Source organism: Pleurodeles waltl, chromosome 4_1 (assembly GCF_031143425.1).
Source record: "Pleurodeles waltl isolate 20211129_DDA chromosome 4_1, aPleWal1.hap1.20221129, whole genome shotgun sequence".
Classification (NCBI taxonomy): Eukaryota; Metazoa; Chordata; class Amphibia; order Caudata; family Salamandridae; genus Pleurodeles; species Pleurodeles waltl.
This window is the reverse complement of record NC_090442.1, coordinates 164,569,763-164,578,833: the sequence shown is the minus strand read 5'-3', so window position 1 is coordinate 164,578,833 and position 9,071 is coordinate 164,569,763. Positions and strand designations below refer to the sequence as shown.

General features: G+C 44.3%; 1 protein-coding gene across 2 annotated transcripts in view; it reads right to left on the bottom strand.

The window, feature by feature from the left end:
* Nucleotides 1–9,071, bottom strand: part of CHRM2 (cholinergic receptor muscarinic 2) — a 517,170-nt gene that overhangs the window by 18,426 nt on the left and 489,673 nt on the right. The gene's annotated exons all lie outside the window — the stretch shown is intronic.

The window sequence follows — 9,071 nt, the reverse complement described above, 5'->3', positions numbered from 1 at the left end:
CAGCCCCAGGATTGGTATGAGCAGCTTAGTCTGCCACTCAGACAGTGCACTGGGGTCTGTACAGTGTCTCCAACCCGACTGTGCAACACAGCTGGATTGGAGAAACCTAAGTGCGCATGTCTGTTTGACCAGCCAAACTGACATGCGCACTTAGCGCACTCCACTTCTCCTCCCCTCTCCCACGGCACAGCCCCGCCCCGCCCCTCCCTGCACATGCTGGCTGAGCCAGCATCTGTAAAAGAAAACAATGAGCAAATATATAAATATTTTTTTAAACAGCTGCTGGCTCTTAGCCAGAAGGGCAACGCTCCTCCGCCATTGCGGAGGAGCCACCCCTGGCCATGTTATGTCAATAAAGTCATAGGGATTGTGAAAAATCCAAGCACCAAACAAAGAACAAGTGTAGCAAATGAGCCACATGGTACATAGCCGGTGCTACAATCTGGAGCACACTGTTGAAAATATATCACTAATGCTTGGTGTGTTAGCGAACCGTCATTTACAGACAGCACATTTTCTAGTGAAACGGATGGTAGAATTGTGCAGACATGCAGTTTTACTGGCAACTTCATATTTATATGTGTATATTTTTATATCTAATAATGTATGGAAACTGGTCAGCAGGCTTGCGTAATGTAAGATCAGCCGTAAAATATAGACACACCATTAATTCCATCACAACTAGCAACAAACCAAAAAGCCTTGCTGTTAATGGAACCTTGTTCACTCCAGATGAAACTCTGATCCTGGAGGACTTAAGACCAGCAGGTTATAAAGTACATAGAGCTGTCTCCAGAGAGAAGGCGGTGGTGTGGCTCTAATTTAGCACAGTTTGCAGCTATTTCAGGAACCCACCTCCCCTCAATCTGCGGGAACTGAGACACCACTGATCACATTAAACGAGTATATGGCCCGGAACCAGGCGTCCTGCCAGAGGTACTCATTGGCCATAAGATGGGAACAGAACAAACTAAAACAACTTGTTCCAGAGCCTGAAGAAATAACACTTACCAAGAAGCACTTCCAGAGACATTCGAGCTGGGTGGTAACACTCGTGTACAGCTTGGACACGTTTCTAAAGCTTTAAGGACCGTCGCATCCATATGCTCTCATGCCACTATCAGAGCTGCCAACGTCGAAGAAATATTTACCATGTGAGAGAGGAAGTTGTCGGGGGATGAGCGAGGGGATGGGCCTTTATATCAAACCAGGGCCCGACAGGCCTTTTATTCCACTGGGCATTTCCCCGGTGGGCTAGGAGCCTTTCCTCAGCTCCCGAGGTAGGTACCAGGCATGGGAGGCTTCCTGAGGGAGAGGAAGAGAGGGGAAGGGAAAGTAGAAAGAAAGCAACAAGAGAGGGAGAAGAGAGAGAATAGAAAAGAGAATGGGAGGGGAGAAATTGTGCGAGGAGATTAAGGGTGCACGGCTGGCTTGAGCAATTTCGCCAGGGCTGCTTTCGGTTCCCCAGTCCTGCTCTGTGTTGAGCACTGGCCTAGAGCCACTATTCCCATCTACAACATAAACAAAGGCTTCTGATGCTGCCACTGATGTCCTTGTGTCAGAGCCTCTTACGTGAGCTGGAAACTCACTCTTCATAAAGGTTTTCAGCTCACCCAGTATTGCACAGTATGGTACTGGCCCTTGACCTAATGACCCTTTGAAGAGAGACTGAATCTAGTGACACAAGGTGTGCATGGCACAGTGTGATCTGGGCGGTCTGCAATATCACTAAACAGCATAACTACACAGGCAGCACATGTGATGAGTGCAGGTTCAAGGCGTCGTATCTTAGGTGTGTCACAGTACATTTCCTCTTTGTAACCTGGCAACCATAGTGAACAAGACCTGCTAGCCAGCAGCCATGGTCTGCTAGTCTGGGCACTTTAAGAAGTGCCAACATTCTGCATGTCAGGGGCACAGGGCAGAGAGAAGTCTTGGTCACACAAATAGACCATCAACAGAAGCACATGGCCTGTCCTTCTGAGAACAAGGCTGCCCAGTAGTAATATTATTAAAAGTTACAATACCATCATCACTGCTACAAAGCACACTTGCCCCCAGTTTCACAACAGGCCCTTTTTAGGTCGAGCTTAGCAGTATTAACACTGATTTTGTTATTGAAATTATTAATGAATATTCATGTATTTTGAGTGTTGAATTTTGCGTAGAAAATGTAGTAACTTAGAGGAAAAATAATACATGCATTTGAAAGTGCGACCACATGAGTGGCTGCCAATGTTCACGAAGTGCACTTATTAATGTGAAATGTTGAGCTTCTGTTTGATTAATGCAATAATACATCATATTGAAAGCTATGCATTATGTGTTAGCTTTATTAATTGAAAGACTTAACTTAGCGGAGGTCTTGGCCTAGTTGCACAGCCTCATGTCAAGCTGCATTTCTTAAGCATTTAATAAAATGGCGGTTTAGAGAACTAAATTGTGATTTTCCACTGTGTTGACCTAATGTGCTCCTAGCTAAAAGTCTTTCTCATGAGAACCTCTTGCTAGGAGATGAGGTTTTGCTAATGCAACATTGTAAATGTAATGTGTGTGAGACTGACTTTCTCAGAAGAATACAATGAAGACACTGACTGGAGTACAAGCTGCAACAATATTGTTACCTGACGGATGATGAGAACAGTACGAAAGGAGCCAATCATCGACATGTGAACCGTGTACTAGTAGAAATGTAGATTTGAAGTTTTAGTTTTATTGGACAACTTGTGAACATGCGATCCCTTAACCAATAGGGACTTGGGAAGTAGTTTTAGGAAATCTAACTTAGCCGGACTGCACTGGGGAAAGACAACCTACTTGCCCATTTTCTATTTGGCCCGAAAGGCCAGTACTTTCTTGACCGTCTTGAGAAGAGACGTGCTTAACTTTATTGCTTAAAGAGGCTTTGCCTTTTCTGAACTTTGATGCTGAATCCTGATGCCTTGCTGACTGAACTGATGTCCTGAGGACGAAGACCGTCACAGCTTGCTGATCTAAACTGAGGACAGGTATATTGACTATGATACTGTTTATGATGTCTGTTTGCTTTTGTTTCTAGGTACCAACCACTATTTTGATAGCACCATAGTTAGATGTTTTCCAAATTTGTGTTGACTAAATTGTTTTGCACGAATCCCAAAGATCTGGTGTTAGTTAGGGAGCTCACTGTTGAAGTTCGCTATATGAAATAACAGCTGATGTCTTTTCCTTGCTGAATCTAAATGTATGTGATATCGATGGTTCAGTTATTCTTGTTATTAATGTGCACAATAATTTTAGAATGTGTAGTAGCTCAAGCTTTGATTAGATTGAGATTGTTTCAACGTTTCGGTCAGCCAGTGTTGTTTCTGTATGTTTATCAATGAATTTTTAGATTAATCTATGTGACGTTAGCAATGTTAATATAGGGAAATAATTATTCTAACTTTAACATAAAGGTGTGGTTATTTATGACTGCAAGGTCATGGTGTATGACAATTACTGACTCCAATTGATTACTAATGTTATTGATTGTTATTGAGTGTTGATCTGCATGTACAGGATATATGGCGGGAAGATCTTAGGCGTAGTCAAAAGGCTCATTGACTTATTCATGTCCCCTTGTAAGTTTACTTATTAAGGTCAGACGTGCTAACAGAGCACCGCGCAAGCGCTGCTTTTCTAATGTGCTAGTATGTATCTGGGCTTTAACCATGCTGATTCCATGGCGCTTTGAATCGGCTTGCTTATGTGAAATTGTATTACTCTTCATTTTCAATTTATGTGGCAAGAAAAGTCCGGTTTGGAGTTTACAACGTTAATAGCTCCAACTCGAGCAAATGGAAGACCCATTGCATTACAAATGCTTGCTTAGATTTCCTGTGAATCCAGGGCCTGATGTCCCTGCACGTGCTAAGGTTTACTTTCTTCTTGTCTGTTCCATAAGCATGCGTAGGGCCATTGTCCAATTTCTAGCTACTTTAGAGTGCAATATTTCGATAGGTTAACACGAGTCACTAGGAAAGAATTTAATCTAAAGGATGTGGCCATCATGGAATAATTTTGCTTTGCAATAGGGTAAGTGACCAGCAAGCACCACACACCGGGAGGAGACAAGGATCTGCATTTTGGAAGCACATGATGCAGGATATGTCAGTCTCCAGTATGTTTACTGGTGATACTGTGCTTCGAATACAAGCCTAGGATCTTCTTTGTACCATTTTTACTATTCTAAAAGGTATGTTGTCTCCCAGGTTAAAAATAAAGTTTGTCTTAATGTTTGAAGGGCTACCTCTGCCACTCCAGCGGTGGCTGGCAGATTGAACTGATAGTTCTCTGGCCTTTCAGTAGAAATGATTCCAACATCCATAACAGGAGCTACCCAGGAGGCACAAGAACACAGTGGGGACAGCAGGTCTATACATATTTTATTTCCAAAGACAGATGCACAAAGCAACACTTGTCGGCTGTGGAGAAAACAAAAATAACTAATGTCGCCCATGCTGCGGGAGCCTGGTGCCGCCATGCTTTACATGGTGGACCCGGACAGGAGCAATGCTGCTGGGAATGACTTTGGAAGGGCTGCCCTTATCCAAAGCCAACCCCATCAGTAATTTTTCTGGGCTGCCCTCACACTCAGCGCTTGCAGTCATTGGGTCTCAGCACCGTTTTCTCAATGGCAAGGGCAGCAACAGCTCCAACAACTTTGGGATGTGCGCCAAGTCTTGGTAGATGTGTGGTTACCACACACCACCGGCGGTTCCTCGCCCACCTAGTTTTCTAGGTGATGTGGAGGGTAGTTGCTAGATGCAATTACCATCCACCTACCACTTAATAAAACAATCAAAGCCCATACCGCCCTCAGTACCTGGTTGCCTCTCGTCACTTGTCGTGTCTGACAGGAGAGTCAGGCAGTCAGGCACATCTCAGATCGGCACGTGCGCTAGAGCCCATGGGCCAAAAAGCATTGACTTTAGCGCCAGCCCTGGCATGCAGTTCTGGGGCATCTCAAGAGACCTCCCACTTATGACGCATAGTGGCAGCAGATTGCCCAAGCAGCCCGGGCGTGTAGGGCACCAGCCCTCTGTTTTACAGGGCTGCTTGTGGATCACTACAGAGAGGGAAACTGTGGGGTTACAACATGCTGCCTGTGTGTGATCTTGTGCTGGTGAAAAGCCCCCGTTGCTGCCCCCTACGGATTTTTGCTGGTAGTTCAATATAAGGTATTTGTACACACGGGCACTGTAAAATTAAAGCAGATAGAGCATTTCAAGTAAGTGTTTTACACACGCAGGGCACAGTGCCGTTCAATCGAATGGGTGTGGCACTTGCTAATAGAGTTGATGCTACCGAGTTACGGCATCAAAGGAGGTACATGTGACCGGAGTTTATTTTTGATTAAAGTCCAGCTGAGGACAGGTGCATTTTTTCATGGTGTGTTAGTGGCCAAATCTGCTTGCTGGCAAAGAATTGAAAAAGCAGAAAACGCATGTATGATACTAACTAGGCACTGGTATGGCTAACTGTCCCCTGTCAAACAGTAAACACTTTAGCGCAATGTCTGAATTAACTTGCAGGTGAGGTCACCTAGAAATGACACATAGGTCAAGTAGATCTGTGCAGCAGAGGCCAGGGTTGTGTATGATGGTTTGTTTACAGCCCAGAGCATGAACATTCGTTTATCATTGTCTTTTAAAGGCTGGATCCCATTTATAACTTCTGGGTCAGGTTGACTGGCGCATTTCTCAGTGCTTCCTTGTTTGTTGATGTCTTCCTTGCAGAGAAAGTCCTTGTTTTGCTAATCTCTTAGTAAGGTTCCTTCATTTGAATGATGGAAATATAATTTTAATGTTTCCTTTCCCTGCTGTTTTTGGGAGTGCGCCTGCTTATGAGTTTCCCACTTGGAATGTACTTAGGGTCCATAAAGCTTTGAGGATTGGTTATGACATAAATGCGAGGTTACCATAAGTGTGAATTTGTTTGGAGGTGGAGCACAACTATATGTTTTTCTTTTGAAACTTTTGGCTGCTTCCAGCCTCAAAATAGAGAGGTTGCAAGAGGTTATCTTTGGGTAGGATGGGCGAGAAAAAGCCGGATTGGCAGGATTCCCTGGCCACAAACTCGGAAAAACCAGCATGTTGGTGCCTCCCTGAGTTGTGTATTATTATATCCAGATATATTTATTTCTGAAATGATCAGATTGTGAATGAAACATTACTGGGCCTGTGGGGCTGGTAGTCTTCTTCGGGGTGTCTCACTCACTTCTGTTATGTTCACTCTGAAGGACTTCCTTTTTTCTCTCTTCATCTCGTCCATCTACATGCCTTCCACTTCATCTCTTTCCCTTTCAGCACATTCTTTTCCCTGCTCATGAATGCACCACGTTGCATCTCCTTTGATGCCCCCAAAACAAATCTTCCTGGAGGAAGAAGCGCCCTAACCATGAGAAACATCGTGCTCACTCATACATAAATAAATGTTATAGTCGTCCGCCCCACCACTTTCAAATTCCACCAGCCGCCAAAGCCACCCACTGTTGTTTTCCTTTCTAATCAATGTCACTACGCACATAATCGTATCTTCTATGCTCAGCTATCCCTCTCATTCTAGGTCAACTTTTTCATTCATACAGTGTGACCGTCGGCAGTGCTTTAAATGGGCCGGTACTCACCGGTGCTGAGTACTGGCACTTAGCAATTTCTTCTCTTGAATACTGGAGATTCTCCCTAGATAAGGAGACTGCCGCTACTCAAAGGGCCCACCAGCAGTGCAGATGTTAGCTCCTCCCTGGTGCTCACTAAACCATAGGTCACCTGATAGGCTTGTTGCATCCTGCGATCGGCAGGAGAAGCAGCAAACAGAGAGCGGTGTCTTCACATACTAGTATGATTGAGTAGTGTGTGCACATGGTTACCCATGGCTTGCATTGCCATTCTGCTAAAAAATACTACAATCTACTGGCTGATTATGTTGAGATGAGGTAGGATTTGCAGGCTGTTGCGTGCACATCTGTCTTCTCGTCCTGGTCTGCGTATTTTTTTTATTTTGCAGGTTTATATAGCGCAAACCTGACACAAAGGTATTGTAGTACTTTACATGTGCACCAGTTACATTACACAAGGACACATTTATGATTTGTAGGAACAGAGAGATTACGTGATTTGCCCAGAAGCACAGGATGTCGAGCCAGCACCAAACTTGAACATGGCTCCCCAGTTCCAAAGTCGCCAGCTTTGGCCGTTACGCCACATCCTCTCCCTTGCCACCTGTGCTTTGGAGCAGCCTACTTGTTTGCCCTGGGCGCACTCTAGTGGCTACAGGTCTGCCGGCTGGGGCTCCAGCCCCCTGACTTCTTCATCTGCACGACTGCAAGGTCCTTCTAGAGAGATCTGATAAAGTGGGTCATTACATGGGCCCATTTTTCACAGACAATGCTCATGTTGCAGCCCCCACAATTGATAGCTCTGCCTATGCCACAGACTGAGAAAATAAAATGATCACATATTTTTGGTGCTGGCTGTGTGCAAACATTGTGATAATTTGTGTGTATCACCGTCGTTGCAGGTGAGAACCTGTGTTTTCATCTGCATCTGTGTTCTTTGCTTGCATACCACTTTTTGAATATCTGGGAGTTGGGGTTTGTGTGTCATTTTGAGCTAATCAGGGATGTTTCTACTTTAGAGATCAGGTAAAATATTTTAATAAAGAACTGTTTTCATGGCTCGTCAAATGTCCTGGCCATATGCTGGTCTTCAGCGAACATAAGAAATATGTGTACATAGCAAATATCTGTGCAATTAAATGAATTTAATTTGTGCATAGACAAAAAGATTACTTTACAGATGGCAGATCTGTTGCTCTATTATTGTGCACAGTGTAACACCATGAAAATCTCCAGTTAAATTCTTGCCTCCTTACCACGCCCTTAGTCCCGCTAAGGCCCCGCCCCCTCTATTAAATTTGGTGAGTCACCTATTTTTTTCCATTTAAAACACTGACTCTCGGTCACTCCCCTCTGCCTCCCCCACCACCCCCCCAGTTACGTTCATTCTTAAGCCTCTATATGATTTCAAGTACAATTTGACAGCTTTTCATCGTGACATGCTGCTAGCACTATCTCTGCGTCTTTTTTCTGCCTCTATTTTAAAGCTCTTGATACTGCTTACCCTTCATGGTCCTTTAACCCTTCCAATTATCCGCTTGGTTATCCGCTGGTCTCGCACAGCTGTTCCTGGCATTTAGCAAGACTAGGCAAGCCTAGCACAAGGATAACTTCTCTTCTAATCCTCTCTTGCTTTGATCCTGCCATTCTTATCTGTCTTATGGTAGGAGCCTTGCTACAGAACTTTAGTGTTAAAAATACCCTATTAAATACCTCACTTGAACTCATCGTCCGTGTAATAATGTATCTTTTCTTTCCTTCAATGTTTTAACCCCAATTCATGTACTGCTCAAACCTCTAAACTTTTCATCCTGCTTCATATTCAAAATCAATTTAAGTTGCACTCCCTTTCCCCACACATTATGGGCCAGATTTACTAAAAAGTGGCGCAGCACGGTGCTGCATCAAAATTGGCAGCGCCACGCGGCATCACTTTAGAAACGCAGGGATGCGCCGTATTTATTAGAATGCGGCACACTCCTGCTTTTCCCCCTGCACTGGCGGTAAATTGAGCAGTCTAGCGCCAACGCAGGCATTCTTGCAGTATCGTGCAAGGATGTCTGCGTTGAGGGATTTCATTGTTTGTGTGGGAAGGTGTCCCTTCCTGCACATAAACAATCACTAATGGTGATTAGGCACTTCTGTGTGTGCTGCAGGATGCAGCACACACAGAGGTACTGAAGTGTTATTTTGAAATGATGGTTTATGTGCAGGAAGGGACACCTTCCCGCACATAAACAATAATTTCTGGCATTTTGCTTTTTCTATGTGTGCTGCAGAATGTAGCACACATAGAAAAAGCAAAAAACCAGGAGGAATAGAGGTATTCTTACTCGTTGCACCACTGCACCCCAGGGGTGGCATTAGATTTTGGCGCTGCCTCAGATTTACGAAAACTCGTAAATCTAAGGCAACGTCAAAATGTAATGGG